The following is a 12,826-nucleotide window of genomic DNA, read 5'->3' as shown; positions in this document are numbered from 1 at the left end:
CAATGCTGAGCTTCTGGACATCGTGGCTGTTCCAGACCCTTAAAATACTACCTATGCCACAGATAACATATCTGGGCCAGAAATTGGCTACTTTTACTTCTAGGGTAGCCACATTCTAATCTATCAGATTAACCTTAACAGTATTTTTGTCATTTTCTGCTGTGATGTCAACAAAGGACTCTGGCTTAGTTTAGACTGCTTTGTCTAGCACCAAAAATGTCATGAGAGTTTAGCTACCAACGTAGTCTTTCGTCTATTCTGTGGCATTATTACAGGCTTTCTATATGGGAGGCACGGTGGTTTAGCTCACTGTTCGAAAATGTCTGCTTTATTTAGTCTTGTCTATTTATTATAACCGAAGTATTTTGTATTCATCCTACCCTCTAAATCTTGGCTCGTATTCTTTCTTATCTGGAATTTCCTCCTTTATACTATCTCTCCTTTAAAATATTTTATTATGGGGCACCTGGGTGGCTGGTTAAGCGTTTGCCTTCTGCTCAGGTCATGATCTCAGGGTCCTGGGATGGAGCCCCACGTCAGGCTTCCTGCTCGGCGGGGAGTCTGCTTTTCCCTCCCCCTGCGCTTGTGCTCTCTCTTTCTCTCTCAAATAAATAAAAATCTTTTTTTTTTTAATTTAAAATAAAAAAATAAAATATTTTATTATGGGGGTGCCTGGGAGGCTTAGGGTTAGCATCTGCCTTCAGCTCAGGTCATTATCCGGGGGTCCTGGGATCGAGTTCCGCATCGGGCTCTTTGTTCAGCAGGGAGCCTGCTTCTCCCTCTCCCGCTGCCACTCCCCTTGCTTGTGTTCTCTCCTTCTCTGTCAAATAAATAAGATTTTTTTAAAAAATATATCTTATGAAAATAAGCTCAGTATGTTATAGAAATGCGTAAAAAAAAAACAAGTCCTGTGTCATCCTACAACATAAACTATGAATAACTAAACATTTCGATTTATTCTCATATGTTTTCTTTTGTTTCAGTTGGTAAGAAGTATACATTTAAAATTTTTTTCTTTTCTTTTTTTTAAAGTAAGCTCTACACCCAGCGTGGGGCTTAAGCTCACAACCCTGAGATCAAGAGTCACAGGTTCTCCTGACTGAGCCAGCCAGGTCCCCTACACTTTAAATTTTGTAAGTGTTCACAGTAGGTATACAGTGAAAAGTGACTTTATCTTTGAACCATTGAACCTGGTTTTCCTCACCAGGGATACCCATTGTTACTATTTCTGTGTGCCCATCAAGAATATTCTGTAAATTTACAAACTTTTTCATATTTTCTCCCCATACACGTGGTAATAAAATGCCTGGTACCTTAGTTTTTTCACTTAAAGTGTATCTTAGAAATTATTCTGTATCTGTGTATAAAGCAGCTTCCCCCCCCCAGCTTCACAGGATTATATTAACGTTCCACCATTTATTTAGCCAGTGTTTCGATTGTAATCTTTTGCTATTACAAATAGTGTTGGGTTAGTATATCCGTAGAATAGATTTCTAGATGTAGAATTGTTGGGGCTCCTGGGTGGCTCAGTCGTTAAGCGTCTGCCTTCATCAGGGCGTGATCCCAGAGTCCTGGGATCGAGCCCCGCATGCTCTGCTGGAGCCTGCTTCTTCTTCTCCCACTCCCCCTGCTGTGTTCCCTCTCTCACTGGCTGTCTCTCTCTCTCTCTCTGTCAAATAAGTAAATAAAATCTTAAAAAAAAAAATGCTACATCAAAGCTGTGAGTCCTTTTAATTTTGATAGATTCTGCCTCCTTAGAGAGTATATCTGGTTTCTTCTCTCCCCAGAATATGAGAGTTCCTGTTTCCCTTCAGCCTCTCCAACTGTATTATCCCATATTTAGCCCTTTGTGATCTAAAAAAAAGGATATCATCTGAATGAGAGTTCGCTTTTTTATATATTTAAGTGCTGTTTTTTCCCTATGAACTTTTTTTTTTTCATTTTTTGGCAGAGGGGAGAGGGGATTTGAGTTTTCTTACTTGATTTATAGAAGTCCTCATACTAAACAGATTTGACCATTTCTTTACTAAAAAATATTTGCAGCACACACATTGCAAGAGCATTTCCCAATGCTTCTTATACAAATCCTGTGAACAATTTTCACCCCATGATTCCTTCTTCTTCTTAACAGCTATGTTTACTTTTTCATTTGGGACCTGTCGTTTATGGTCCATTACTTTCCCTGAGTATATTCTTACTGGGATCAAGATCCTTAACGGGAGGGAACGTTTCTTACGTCTTGGTGTTTGCACACTACAGAGCATAATACAGTGTGTGCTGAGCTCTTGGGGAGTGGTTATGAATGAGTTACGGTGCTGTAACAATTATAGTATTTCTGTGTTGAAGGGATGGGTATTTGGTACTTTGGTTCAGATCTTGTGTGGATTTTAATTATTGCACATCTGGATTACTGTTACCTGCTTGTTCGTAACATTTAACATTACTTGAGCACGTTCTGTGTTTCAGGCTCTGTACTGGGTCCTTTACTTGTGTTACCTTCTTTCATCATCACAGTGATTCAGTGAGCTAGGGTTTTCATACCCACTTTACAGGGGAAATAAAGTACCCGGAGTCAAATACAGCTACTGAATATTGGGGTTGGGATTTTCCTTCCTAGTGACCAAATAGTTGCCCAAATAATTGTTAGGTATTTTTAATCTCTACTCTTTTGGTTATAAATCTTTAGTGACTTCTAGTGTGTCACATCCAAATTATTCTGGTGTCAAGACTCTGTAACCTGTCGTACTCTTCTGATTTACCTGACGCTCGTAGTTCAGTCGACATGTTTAGTCTTCAGTAAGTACATTGTATGTTTGTCCTCATCCTAAATGACCAGATTCTAGTTTTCCAGAACCGGCTATTCCTTGGAGCCCTCCTTGTCTGTCCATTTTGGCCCTTGCCAGTCTGTCTCTCAGTTCTTTAAATTCTTTCAGCACTTAAGACATCTGCTGTACATTTGACCACTCAGTCATATCGCTTGTCTCTTCACTCCCAAATGTGTTCATTTTATAGATTATGACAGCAGAGATCGCTTTCAAAATTCACACTTCCTCTTCTACACTGCCTCTTACTTACCAAGCCCAAAGTGAAGCCTAAAAAAGCCTCCTCATTACTGCTGTCTTCAGGACCAGCCTGTTTGCTGAGGTTCTTTGCAGCCCTTAAATGGCTCAGAAGCCCTTTTTGAACCTATTCCCCTCTGATAAGGAGTTTCATGTGAAATTGTAAGTTGTGTAGGTACCCATTTTTTTATGTTTACATATTTCAGGTAGGAAGATAGTTTATTAGGACACATTAAAAATAATAGTGTGTAGTCTGCAAATATTCCAGTGGGGGCAAAAATTGGGCAATATAAAATATACTTTCAGAGGAAAAAGTGATCTTATGGTTGGGAGAAAAAGGGAGATTTTAGGTTAAGATAAATGAATGAGAAGACTGATAGATGAGGTGGCCCAGCCGTTAAGCCATTAAGCATCTGCCATGGGCTCAGGTCATGATCCCAGGGTCCTGGGATCGAGCCCCGGATCAGGTTCCCTCCTCGGCGGGAAGCCTGCTTCTCCCTCTCATAGTCCCTTTGCTTGTGTTCCCTCTCTTGCTGTTTCTCTCTGCCAATAAATAAATAAAATCTTAAAAAAAAAAAAAAAGAGGAAGAAGACTGATTGGTGAGAAAGTACCAAGGAATGAGTTAAACAATGGTAGTAGAAAATGAAAGAAGATAGAAAAAGAGAGGAAATGCATGGAAACTCAGCCATACCGACCTTACCGAGGAATTTAAAAAAAGGGGTTAGAGCAAATGTAGATGAAAACGGTAAGGCAGACTGAAAATGTTGAGCCAGAAATCAGGACTCCGTTTTAGGAGATAAACTTTAAGGGAAAAAGGAATCCTTACCTCTCAGTGCAGAAAGTCGGAGAAAATGTGTACTGTTTTAAGAAAATGTGTATGTGAAGGTATAAGTTTGTAAAACAAACTGCATAGGCATTTATGCTTTTAGTTTTGATTTTAGTTTTTTAATTTAGCGCCTTCTTCCAGGCAATATAAGATCTGTTTTTTTAAAAATCGGATCCGTGTGACAGCATTAAAACAAGATGTACCTGGTGGGAACAAAGCCAAATGTTTCTTGTCCACTGAGATAGGAGAACTAATTTAATATTAAATTCAGTAGAAAACTAGCTTACGGACAATAAACAATATATAAAGACACTTCTGGGTGAAGATATTTATAGAGCTTAATATAAGGACTACTAGTTCTTATTAACTTGTGGAAGCAGAATGTAGTAAAATTCTTAGAGATGGCAGTCTATGGGAATCTTCTCACCCTGTGACTAGTAAGCAGCAAGTCTAGCAAGGGAAGTAATGAGTTAAAATGTATCCTAAATTAAGATCCTGATCGCCAGGTGATTAGTAATTACCCAGGATGGGAAAGCAGATCAGTGTTTTTTCTCCCGTATATGATTTCCTGGCGTTGAAATAGCAAAATAAGCCAAGCAGATGTTCCGTTACCTCCACAGAAGTTATGTTAGACATATAACTTTTATATTCAAAAAGTTATATTGGAAATAAAAAATGAAGGTACTTTCCTTACTCTTTATGGTGTAGTATTTCTGGTTGGTGAAGCTCAAAGGAGACAAAGTGGTAGAGAAATGCCAGCAATTACCGACTCGTGCTGAGGGAGCCTCAGGCTTCCTTCTAAGAGTGTAGCTTTTATGGGTATTTTTCAGTTACGTCATTGAAATCAGTTACTAAATATTTGAAAACCTATATTCTCCCAGTCATGGTGCTTATCAGAGGGATTATGAACATAATCCTTCAGGAGGCTCACAGTCTAGTGGGAAGGAAGATCGTGGAACAGAAAATGACAAATGTGATGTACCAAGAAGTAGTACGGAAGGTTTGGGAGACCTGATATTGGTGGGGAAGGGGGCAGGGGAGTCAGGGTAGGTATCTTGGAGAAATTAAGATTTAAACCAGAACTTGAATGATGAGCAAGAGTTGGTTGGCCAAGTGGGCCAAGGAGAGGGTTCCAGACAAAGGGGACAGCTTTATGAGGCTGGTGTGTGGACTCGAGACTGAAATGTTAGGTGGAGGCCAGATTAACCAAGACTGTAGGCCTTTTGATTTAGTCCCTGAATATTGTATTTAATCTCCTAATGTAAGTAGTTCAATTGCTCTTAAGTATTTGTACATTAATAAACATAACAGTGACGTTTGCTGCGTTGCAGTTGCTAACTGCTTTAGCCTAGTATTCGTTTGATCTTCCCAACAATCCTATGAAGTCTGGGGGGGAAAATGGACTTTTTTTGAGGAAACTGAAGCTTGGGTTTGGTAATTTGCCAAAGTGAGCTTATTTAGGCTACAATGTGGAAAGGGGGAGAAGAGTGGATCTGAGGGTACCAGGTTAGATGGCTATTTCTATACTTGCAATAGAGGGGCAATGGTGGCTTGGCCTTGCGTAAGTATGTAACAGTGGGCATGGAAAGAGGGGTCCTATTTGAGAGAACTTTTTAAGCAGTATCATAAAAGAACTTGGTGGTTCGTTGTAAGAGGAGACGCCCAGGACTGTCAGCAGCTGCCCTGGTGGGCTGCACTGATGGGATTGTGGGCAAGGATGTCAGAGGTCTAGGCATGTGTGCTTTAAGGTGGGAGAGATGGCAATGTTTAAATGTTAGTGGGATGGATTCAGGAGAGATGAGATACAGAAAAGAGAGCGTTCAATGTGGAATGAGGTTCAGAAGGAAGTAAATCCAGAGTTTGGTTGGAAGGACTGGCCTTTGATAGATGAACTCTGGGTCCTTCTGTACAGTTGAATAAAGACTTACTGGACTGACCCATTCGGACATTACTTATATTACTATTCTTACATTCCTAGTGGATTGAAAAGGCAAGGGGAATGGTTTTCTCATAAGTCTATTTAAGAGTAAATCAGGATGAGAATGTGCTAGTCTTGATAATCTAGTCACTTGTGTTTTTATATTAGCATGGATGAGTTTCTTTCCATGAGACATCACCAAACTCCTAGATTACCATCAGCTTTCTCTGATCCTTTCATTTGATTTTTGCATTTTAGTTCAGAGGGTCTCAACCCTGTCTGTACATTGGGATCACCTGCATGCTTCCAATAAATAGCATTGTTCATGTCCCCACTCCAAACACTTCGGCAAGAGTCTCTAGGGATAGGGCAAGAGGCATGGGGAGGTTGGAGGGGGGTTGCTTCTTTGTTTAAACAGCGTGGTAATGCTAATATGCAGTCAAGACTGAGAATCATGATTTAGTTCTTGTACTCTTAAGATCTAAAGATCTTATGAGAGCTGTTACCTTAAGCTTTTGCTCAGTTGAGGAAAGCCTCTTTCCAATTGGCTTCACAAACTGAAATTGAGAGTGAACGCTTATAGCCAGAATTTTTTATTGTTAGTTGAATATCTTTGCTCTTTTATTCATTATCAGCTTGGTATGGTTTTGAGTGCGCTCATTTTGCCCTGTACTTATGTCTGGTGTGTTTCCTCTTCTAAATGTCAGCGTACTCTCTCTTCCCTACACAGCATCTAGTATGGTGCCACCCATTTGACGGCAGATATTCTTTACAGATTTGCAGTTTCTTCACCTTGAAATTTTCCTTGATTTTAGCCCCTAATAGTATCATGTCTTCTGAAATATTTCAACACGTATACCCCAAAATGTTTGGATTCTCCAGATATCCACAATCTAGACCATGATCCAAGTAAAAAGATACAACAAAGTCAAGGATATGGTTTAAAAATTTCTCAAGGCACTGCTGGGCAGAAAGCTTAAATTTAAGCAAATGAATACTTAAAATGGGTATAAAAATTTTAGAGCTAGCAACTATTCGAAAGCATAAATGTTTTAGGATGAGGAAGCCTTTGATAGTTGTAGTAAGCTTGCCTTGTATTTGGTATCTGTTGTAAATCACAGCTTCTATTATTACATAAACATGGAATTACATTGTCTGTGAGTCGTGGTTAATGGGTCTCACACATTTCTTGTATATTTATAAATTCTCCAAATTAAAAATATGAATCCAACACTAGAAACAAGAATGTCATCAGTAGAAAGGTCGCTATTTTATATGACTCTTTTTAGCAAGTTATGGCCATTATTTTTCTTCACCTGGTTCAAAGGGAAGCACAGGCTGTGTTCACGCCGAATGTGCCCGTTAGTGCTTGCTGTAGAGGAATGGTACTGACAATCTAATTTCAGTCGTCTGCATTTTCAAAACAATGAAGACGTATCACTGACCATAAAATAGAAATAGCAACCATTCAAAATAGTTGAACATTTATTGTATCATTTACTCTATAGAGGCAATCTCATTATTGCTGTAAATATAGCCAGTTTATGTGCATATGTAGATGCAGGGATCTGTAATGTACATGGCAATTTGTAACATACACAAATGTAATGGATATTTTGGATTATTTTCAATACAAGCTTATATAAACCAGATTCTGTGGCTGTGTGCTCTCTAAGGAGTGGTTTTGATTTCAAGACTCGAAAGTTTTTAAATGAAATTTTGCCTCCCTCCCCCTTTTTTGCAGATGAATTAGTGAAGAAAAAAGTATGAAAGCAGATTGATTTTGTACCCACTTTTTAGATTTCAGATTCACGTGCATTTTAATAAAAGTCTTCTCCATGCAGTCTTCATTCGGTTAAGGCTTTCTGGTTTGGAGTTCACATACGTAATTGTACAAAGGCTCTGCAGTGTAAGATCTTTGTGATATGTATAGCCATAACAATTTTCCAAGAGTAAGTCTGAAACTAATGTATAAATGTGCTCTATAAAATCAATAATATTAATAAATCCGAGTTGCTTTAAAGAAAAGTCTTGGATGATATGTGAAATTTATAAACAGGTAACCTGATTTTTCATTATACGTTATTCTTTCAGGTTAAAAAGAGGACCAAGTCCTATGTGGTGTTTAGGGCTGGGTGGGAGCTGTGATAGAAAGAGAGAAGTGCAATTCCTGAGTTTAGAGTTCTGACTCAACCCTTCTCTGACTTAACACAATTATCTACTAGAATAAACAATATTCATTATTCATAATATCATATGAATGTATTACTCTATAATCAAATCCAGTTCAGTAATAAAGAAGTCAGCAAGTCAAATTATGAGTTACAAGAAAATTTTCCAGCTAAATCTTACACTGAATATATCTAGTCCCCCAAAAACCTATTCCAAAGAACTGGCTGTCTTTGCCAGACTCTGTCTGTGTCTACCATATTGTCCGTCATAGTGATTCTTGAAAGGTGTGAAAGGAGTGGTAGTGTTTTCCCAGTATCTGGAAGCACATTCATGCATCATGCCCACACACTGCTATGGTTATAGTAATGTAGTGAACTACTGGGTTCTGGGGCCAAAGACGTTAAACTCCTCCAGTGCTCAGGACAATCCAAATGTTGAGAATTGTTCTGTCCAAACTCAGGTAGAGAAACACTGATAATAAATATATTGAGTGCATGCCAGTAGTAATACCATAATTTTGCTGACTGATAAATTATGCGAATTTAGATCAGATATTTCACATTTTATTTGAGTATGAATCAGCAGCGGGCTCAGATTTTAAAACAAATTGGGACAGAAGATTTTTTATGTTACATGTTCATTAAATCGCAAAGGAAAATTATGGTAACCATTAGGAAATCATGAAGTCCTAAATCACTAAGGAGGAGATGTTTCTTTAATCATTGACAGATGTTCTAATGGAAGATGGGTTGGTCAATCTAAACAATCTTCACTCATAAGCACTAAATGTAAGAGACAATTACATTTCATTAAACTGAATCAAACACATAATGATTTATGAGTAAACATACTGAATTCCTTACATTAATTTTGAAAAATTTAAAGCATCTATTTTTCTAATGAGCCCAAGCTTCCTTAAACTATATTTCAGATTTTTTGTGCAAAAGTAGGAAAAATGCTAAAATTCAGTTTGTTCACTTGACCTTTTTGCCTTAGCTAGATGAATAATATGCTAAGAGAAAGGTTGTGTTACTAGAAACAAGAATCTTTTAAAAATTTGCGTTATCCTATTTCAGTAAGATAGGGATAGATGGCATTCCTCGGTTTCACTAGCCCTGTAAAACATTGTAAACTGTAAAATGTGTATTTCCTGAGGCTGTTATTCAAGTCAGGCTGTCTTACCTCATCCTATTTTGGATTTATACAGTCAACAATTAAAATAATTGTATAGTAACTATTTTATATTCTTTTCATGTTCCTATAATGATTACATCAAAGTTAGCTGTTGAGTTACTCATCAAGAAACCTACTAATTCAGCTTCTTGGAATCCGAGGAGATCTGGGTTTAGGGCCAGCTGTAGCCTGAAAGCTGTGTGACTTAATCGCGCTCTTCAATTTCTCATATGCCAGAGGAGGTTAATACCTATCTTCACAGGATTCGTGTGAGGCTCAACTTAGAATTTTAATTTTATTTGAAATGAAGGTAAACTTGGACTTAAGAATCTTTAAAAAATTTTTAAAGATTTATTTATTTATTTATTAGAGAGAGAGAGAGAAAGTACAAGCAGGGGGAGAGGGAGAGAGAGAAACAGACTCCCTGCTGAGCTGGGACCTCAATGTGGGACTCGATCCCAGGACCTCAGAGATTGTGTCCTGACCTGAGGTCAGATGCTTAACCATCTGAGCCACCCAGGTGCCCTGAATCTTTAAGAATGTTTAACCAGGTGTTGCCTTTCTAAAAAGAATCTCATGTTGGGGTGCCTGGGTAACTCAGTAGGTTAAGCGTCCAACTCTTTTATTTATTTTTTTTTAGGAGAGGTCGAGAGCCAGATAGCACCAGCCGGGTGGAAGAGCATGAGCAGGGTGAAGGGCAGAGGGAGAAGCAGACTCCCCGCTGAGCAGGGAGCCTGCCGAGGGGCTCCATCCGGGGACTCCAGGATCCTGTGCAAGGCAGACGCTTAACCAACTGAGCACCCTGGGGACCCAGCGCTCAACCCTTAATTTCAGCTCAGATCATGATCTCAGGGTCCTGGGAACAGGCCCCACGTCCAGCTCCGTGCTCAGTGAGGAGTCTGCTTGTCCCCCTCTCTCTGCTCCTCCCCCTGCTCACACACATATTCTCTCTCAAATAAATAAATACAATCTTTAAAAATAAAAATAATCTCATGTGAACTTACCATGAAGAATAAATAATGGCTTCAAATAATCTTTGTGATCATTTGGAAGGGCTTGGTATTTGTTATTTGTACTAAATAAGAATGGAGCCTTACAGTGACAGCCTGTTAGGTTCCCTTTGTCAGAGGAAAATAGCCCAAGGCAGCCTTATCTATGGGAATAGAAGTGTTTGCATTTTGCCATGGTGTTGACTCAGCCATGGCCATGACTCTCCAGGGGTCAGCGATGATGGATGGTGACGAAATGACCCAGTCAACATCCAGCTTGGATTTTTTGGAGCTAAAAAGCCTTGACATAAACAGAGATAATAGTATCAAAGTACTAGGGCTATTACTGATGCTGATAAATCTTAAATCTTTTTCCTTTAAGTTTACCTGGCATGTTTCTTACTCTGAGCAGAGCAGTAGCAGAAATTAGTACAAGTGGGATATGAACCACCATTTCAAGACCTTTAATTCATTATCAGTATCTTCATGAACATAGAGGAATCCCATCAGAGATACGTTCAAATTTTATGACTCGAACTGGAATGCTGGGCCAGATAGAAAGTGAGAGGGGTTGAGAATTTAAGTCATGCGGTCACTTCTGCGGACCATTCTCTTGAATACCCCCCAGACTAAGTGTTAAATGGTAGACATTAATCTATGGCTCCCTCAATTGGTCATAGATTCTTTGTGCCTTGTAGTGAGAGCTTCTCACTGTGCAGAGTGTGATTCTAGTGTTTAAAGATAAGTCTTTTTTTTTATACAAGATGGCCTCAAATATAAGCCAACTACTTCATCTGGTGCTCACCCAGAGAATGAGCCATCTGTTTGAATGCTGAAGGGAAAATTGGCTGTGTTGGACATACTGAGAGTCTGCCTCCAACATGGTCTGTAAATGTTGTATACTGTATTTTAAAGGTGACTTAGATTTCCAAGCATAATTTTGACTTTATAAGATTTTTTTCCTTGTATGTGCATCTCTGTATGAGACGTAAACTCCACTATAATAAATGCTGCATCCTTCCAATTTCCCTTTGTTACTGGATATCATAGATAATTGCAACAGTTTTTTATCTTCCAAGGTGTACGGGGACATTAAAAAATTTTTTTTCGTTAAAGGAATTAAAATAATGACCTGAATATAAAGTAAGATTTTTAGCAAATAGTTTTAAAGTTTGTATATTGCTGCAAACGACCCATACGAAGTCAAGGCTATTACACAGTTTAATGGAATTGCATAATTAATGAAATAAGCCCCAGTCATGGCAGCGGCCTTGCATGGTTACCCTCTGTAATCATCCTTTGTTCAGGCCAGGAGGCTATGTGGCGGGGTTGGCTATGGGCTAGAAGATGCTGCTTTAGATCAGAGATCAGTAAACTTTTCCTATAAAGGACCAAATTCACCAACAGTGAATATTCTGGAAAGGACCAAAAAAAGGGCTTTGTAGGCTATAAAGTTTGTCCCAGCTACACAACTCTACAATTGTACCAAGAAAGCAGCCAGAGACAATATGTAAGCAAATGCCTTTGGCTGTGTTATAATAAAGCTGTATAAAGAGAGGACAGGGTGGATTGCACCCCCCGCCCCCCCCCCACCCCACCCGGGCTGTCCTGAGCTAGAAAATGATGTCCTAGGGAGCGGTTCTTTTAAGTTTGATTCCCAGACCAGCAACACTGACAGCACTGGAAACTTGTTAGCAATGCAAATTCTCAGACCCCACCCAACAGTAGCTGATGGATCGGAAACTGGGACTGGGGTCCAGCAATTAGGGTTTTAATAAGCCGACCAGGGGACCCGGATGCGTGCATGCCAAAGTTTCAGAGCTGCTGCTATGAAGATCTAGACCCCACCGAGGCCAACCCTAAAACTACACAAGATGACATTTTTGGTAATGTCGCCATCGGTGCACAAGACATTAAAGTCATTTGAACCTCGAAGTCAGCATAAGCACTCTATTGAGTCAGAAAACAGTTTTATACTTCTAGTAAGGAAATTTTTGTTTTTCTAATTTCTAAAGTTGTCTTTTCTGGTTGATACGTTTGAATGTATTGTACATTTCTCTTGAAAAAAATTTCCCTTAAATTTGAGACCAGCTTTTGTTTGTACTATCATCGTATATACTAAAACCTATGAAAATAGTACAAAGTTTCCCATTGTGGGATTGAGTTTAGAGTGGAACCTAACAATGTTGCAAAGGTGTTGCATATGATCATTTCAAATGTGTTTAAAAGACCTATGTCTTATAAATGTGGGGGTCAGGATATTCCGTAGGAACTTTCCTCTTATTCTGGAATTGCTGGCAATGCCCAAAGCTGAGAAGAAAGGGTTCTAAATTCTCCCTCCCAACCCAAAATGTACTATATTCTGCTGTCCAACACTACCAAATTCTGGATTTATTTTATCAACACTTCCTTCACCCACAAGCATATATAAGGAGAAGTTTGAGGAAGGGGGAGTGAAATCTTGACCTTAAGGGGAAATAGCAGAGGACTTGTTCTACTTCTCCTGGTGGTTTCTCCCAACCCTGGGGAGTGGGATGGGTGGCTTCAAGATAATCAGTGTGAAAACAAAAGTGCCAGTAGGTCCTTCTTGCATTGCCACGTTAGTGGAGCATGGACAGAGTCTAGAGAGCAGAAAATATTTCCCCTAGAATCTGGAGCAGTATATGAATATAGAACTACTATGTGCTT

This window comes from Ursus maritimus, unplaced genomic scaffold, assembly GCF_017311325.1.
Source record: "Ursus maritimus isolate PB19 unplaced genomic scaffold, ASM1731132v1 scaffold_9, whole genome shotgun sequence".
Lineage (NCBI taxonomy): Eukaryota > Metazoa > Chordata > Mammalia > Carnivora > Ursidae > Ursus > Ursus maritimus.
This window is presented reverse-complemented; position numbering follows the sequence as displayed.